The sequence below is a fragment of the Gossypium hirsutum genome, chromosome A11, assembly GCF_007990345.1.
Source record: "Gossypium hirsutum isolate 1008001.06 chromosome A11, Gossypium_hirsutum_v2.1, whole genome shotgun sequence".
Taxonomy (NCBI): Eukaryota; Viridiplantae; Streptophyta; class Magnoliopsida; order Malvales; family Malvaceae; genus Gossypium; species Gossypium hirsutum.
In genome coordinates, this window is record NC_053434.1 from 109197784 (window position 1) to 109203157 (window position 5374).

General features: G+C 28.8%; 1 long non-coding RNA gene across 1 annotated transcript; it reads right to left on the reverse strand.

The window, feature by feature from the left end:
- Nucleotides 1-1950: 1950 nt before the first annotated feature.
- On the reverse strand, nucleotides 1951-3334 carry LOC121209865 (uncharacterized). The gene is made up of 3 exons (XR_005905015.1): nucleotides 3188-3334; nucleotides 3004-3071; nucleotides 1951-2876 (listed from the first exon to the last, which is right to left on the reverse strand). It is a non-coding gene; the product is annotated as an uncharacterized lncRNA (long non-coding RNA).
- Nucleotides 3335-5374: the final 2040 nt, after the last annotated feature.

The window sequence follows — 5374 nt, forward strand, 5'->3', positions numbered from 1 at the left end:
TAATTTAAAATAAGCCCACAGAGCAAGTAGACTTGAGTCAGAAAAATACCAAAATTCACCACATGCAAGACTTGATCTTGGAACCTCTCACACACCCAGAACACTTAACCACTGAAGTTGATGCAGATTTGTGTCAAACAATTACAGAAATATAAACAAATATTTTGGAGGCGTTACACACCCTCCTCCATAAGAATTGGAAAGTGTAATCAGGGCTCCAATTACACCCAATTTGATAGGACCCACCGATTACAATGGTTACCCAAATATGACACCCTAGTGTAGTTACAAGCATTTGCAACAAATTCAATTATTAGGTGGCTTTCCAAACACTACCCAAATGGAAATTTGAAACCTATTCTTTAACGCATTTGAGAAAATGTTAGGAATGAAAATAGAGAGCAAAAGAAGTCATTTTAAGGGTTTTTTTTCTAAGTAAATTAAATAATTATTTGTAAAAATTGGATGAATTTATGAATATTTAAAAAATAAGAAAAATTTTCTCTTGTCAATAATAATCCCACCATGTCAAATGGAGGATTCATAGTACATGTGACATATGTCACACTATTTATTTAAAAAAAAATGGTTGGACGTCACATGTTGTAATCTTTTTCACCATATGACATCCAACATAAATTTTGTAAACAAAAAAGAATGAACATTGAACCCGTCACATTAGATGACGGTTTCAACCAACAATAGGCATTTAGCAATTCTCTAAAAATTTTATTTTTATTGCCACGCTCAACGATGGATTCAATAAGGCAGAAAACATGTGAATCTTTGTAAAAGCGGAAAAAATGAATAAGCCTTGTCAAGTGGTGGTTTCAGCATTTTGGGATTCCAAATTCGAATTTAAAATTATTAAACTACCCCTAAAGCCCTCTATATAAACTCATTCTTTTTTTCATTAATTTCATATACAAATCATTCTACTCTTAGTAAGTGTTCGGTATGATGAAAAATGATCACTTTCTAAGAAAATTAATCAATTGAAAAATAATTCCAACATTTAGTATGTCAAATTTTATTTACTTGCTTTAGAATTTAACTTTCCCTTAGAAGTTACTTTCTTACAAACATGACAATGTGTTTCCCTTAATGGAAGGTGGGAAAGTTAGGATCCATTTGGTTTTATGAAACATATGTCATTCTCATTTTCAATTTGTTGGAAAATGAAAAACATTGAAGAAACATATTTGGTTGAAAATTATAAAAATATTTTTTGAAAAATAAAAATATGTAAAAATTAGAAAATAATAAAAGTTATTTTTATCATATATACTAATATTTAAGCTCTTGGCTGAGTTTGTATCTCCTTCAACTAGGTCACCAACTCAATTAGAAAAATTACAAAAATGTCCTTCTATAATTAAAATAAGATCTATTATTCAAGAGCACTTTAGTCTTATTATTTAAAAAAAGTAATAAAAAATGTGTATGGTAGAATTTGAACCAAAACCAATTATATTAGTAACACTTTTAATTTGCCACTTAGATAAAGTTTTATTTTAATATTTTTATACATTTTAATTTTATTATGAACACTTTATTACCTTCGTCAATTGTGTGTGTATGTATATATATTAATAATGTTTGTAACACCCAAACCCGGCTTAGCTGTTATGGCTTGATCTGGAAATGCTACATAATACAGTTGTAAATCCAGTTTTCACATATTATGACACACATCGAAAACTTTTGTTGCTTAAAAACTCATTTTATTAGAAAATGTATTTGACATAACTTTTTAATTGAAAAACGTTGCTTGTTTATATTTCCTAAACAAAACAAATACTTTGCAGCGGAAATTCTTAGATTATTATATTTTGGAAAACTAAGTTTGTTTTCTTGAAATTGATTGTTTGCTGGAAAACAAATATTTTTGATAAATCGTTTTAACAGTATCATGCAAAAATCAAAAATAAAATCCAAAACCAAAATAGTCCCAAAATGTCCAAACAGTCCAAATTTTACAAAACACTTAAACCCAATTTAAAATAGTTAAAAGGAACGGATTACTAATATAGTTGAGCTCTCGTCGTACCGACCGGCCTAAGTCTGTGAATTACCTGAAAGTGACAGACAAACAGAGAATGAGTTTTTAAAACTCAGTATATATTGAAAACTTAAAGCAGTTAGATGCATATTTGATAGATTAATCAAAAACAAATTTATAACAGAACATATATGACATATAATCCTACCCCCAACTGCTACACACCATCTTCGATCATCCCAACACACTATATGGGTATAAAACACTCATCCATCCTTACACACCACTTAGTGTCAATAGGACACTTTACAGTACAGTTGCAGCCAAGCTGCCGGATCAATAGGCTATTTATAGCCTTTTTACAAAATCACTTCCTCCACATGGTATTTACAACCCAACCTAGATGTAGATACCAAATATACTAAATATCATACAAATTCAGAGCAGAAATTATGCATGCTATAATTTCACATGCATAACATATCATATACAAATCTTATATTTAACATAAATATTTGGGGTTTGTTTGTCATTCAACACCTTAGTTACTCTTACAATAGCAGATACTATACTAACAGGTGTTAAGATTTCATGTTTTTCAATACATTTACTCACATACCTACCCTACAGAAAGCCTATAGTCGATCGGGACCTCGCTCACGGCCTTAAGGAAAATTTCAGAGTTTGTCACACGACCCACACGGCCTGGCACACAGTTTTTCACAGGACTGTGTATGACACATGGCCTACCACACGGCCGTGTGGCGACGACAGTAAATTTTTCTGGCTTTCGCTGATTGCTATTTTTTCATGTTTTCGGTACTCACCTGGTTCAATTTTGCAATGAGAGCTCAAAACTTACTTGTTCCAGTACCTAAATTGACAATTAATACCAATTAGTAATTAAGATTTATCAACCCAAATGACCAATTGGAAAAAACAACGCTAATCAAAGCTATTTTCATCAATCAACAGCCCTTAAACAACAAATAATCACTTACCCTTGAACGCGAACAACACCCACACAAATCTTAATTTGCCGATGAGTTACTTGCCTCGCGAACCTCACCTAAAACAAATCAATCTGTTAATAATGGTACACCACACCAACTACACCTTAATAATTGAAAACTAACGATAAAGACAACAAAAACCCACAACGAAAAAGAAGGATACAAGACTTACTTACGAACCAAGTTGAAATCTTCTCAGTCAAACACCACTATCAATCTTGAATAGTAAAACAATGAGAAATTGGGCATAAAAATCAAGAAATCAATAAATCAAAAGGAATAATCGAAAGGAACAATCAAAAGGAATAATCGAAAGGGAATTTTTTTTTTTGAAATATCTTCCTATTACTTTTAAATAGAAAAAAATAGAAAAAAAACAATAAAATAACAAATCAACTCCTATCCATCGACTAACCCTTCCCTATCCAACAACTTACAAGAGTTTAAATTTGACCAAAATCACACAAAATGGCCGGCCCATACTAAAACCAACAAAAAGACTAATTTCGCTCATTTAGGGATTCAAACACAAGACTCAAGAGTAAGTTAATACCTTACAACTAAACCAATAGGCTCATTCTAACACAAGTTGATCTAGAATAATATTTAAACCCAACGAACAGAGATAGGCTAGGAACAAAAAATATTTAAAATTTCCCAAAAGCAATATTTAAGCCCATGACTTCAAACACACAATTAAGGTACTTAACCACTAGTACAAACACTTAATTATGGCAGAATTAACCAATAGAAATTCACATTTTTGGGATGTTACAATGATGTTTATTGATATGGTGTTACAAATTTACTCAACACCAACTTAGGATTGATGATCACACCTTGATACATAATTGTATTCATTTAGTGATCATAATCTGATGTATTCACGTGTTTACGTTTTATTTTACTTATAATTTACTCTATTGTTTATTTTAATATCGTACGTATTTCATGTGTTGTTATTGTTAATTAGTTTCAAATCATACATTTTATTATTTATTGTATGTTATTTTTAAATACAAATTTGTGTTCTAAATATATGATTTCCACACGCATACGTTTGTGATAGAGTTTTTAGTATAGATTAATAATGTTGTTGATTGAGATGGTGTCATAGATAAACTCAAGACCAACTTAGAATTGATGACAACACATTGATAAATAATTGTTTTAATTTAGTGATCTTATTTTGATGTATTCGAGTGTTTAAATTTCGTTTTACTTACAACTTAAGCTTTTTTTTTATTTTAATATCATATATATTTCATGTGTTATTATTAATTAGTTTCAAATCATACATTTTATTATTTATTGTATGTTATTTTCAAACACAAATTTATATTCTAAATACATTGTTTCCTCACACATACACGTATGCTAGAGTTTCTAGTTTTCACTAAAAACATTTCGTACAACTGAAAATGATGAAAACATGGATTTTAACTTTAAATCAATTAGTCCTAATTCAAACCAATATAAATACAAAAATATTCTCTTTTTAACAGTTTTTTAAATATTAAATTTGGTATCTTTATTCAAATCCATATAAATGTACATTTTTTAATTTTATTATTCATGTTATTATTATAGAAAAATAGATACCGACCCGTTTTCATGTCTTCATTACTAAAAACAACTTTTTATTTGCATTTATCAAACATGTTTTTCAATTTTCAAAAAACAGAAAATGAAAATCATTTTGTGAAAATGAAAATATGAAACATTTTTGGAGACCAAAGAGAGCCTTAACACCTAGATTGAAAAATTAAAAAATTAAGACAAAATTAACTCTATTTTATTTTAATTTATGTGTTTGTTAAACATTTTAAAAAAAATTATCACCTCCTTAGCTCCCACCGACTCTTGTTTCTAACATCTTCTACTTCAATTGATTTTCTCTATTGTTTCAATTGATTATTGGAAAATAAGATTTTATTTCATTTTCAATATATACATATTTAATCATCTATATAGTATATTGTTTGCATATTATATTTATTTTCTATTTTTTTTCTCTCTTCCCCTTTCAGTATGTTGTTAAACGAATATTTCAATAAGCATGTTGTTGAAAGTTGAATATGCAATTGTTGTTGGCTCAGCTCTTAGTAATAGTACGCATTGTCACAACGTTAGCGGTATTCAAAGAATAAGCGCCTTTAATAAATGCTAAACGACCAATGAAAATTCAACTCATAGAATTTTTTTTTTCATATTATCAATTCTACATGGATAATATAACATTATGTAAAAAAAATAAATTAAAAAAATAACTAAACCTAAACAACATAAGTTTAACTTTAAAAAAATTCAATTTCATTACTTGAAATTTTTCTTAAAGAGATTTGAAGAGAAAAGTAAT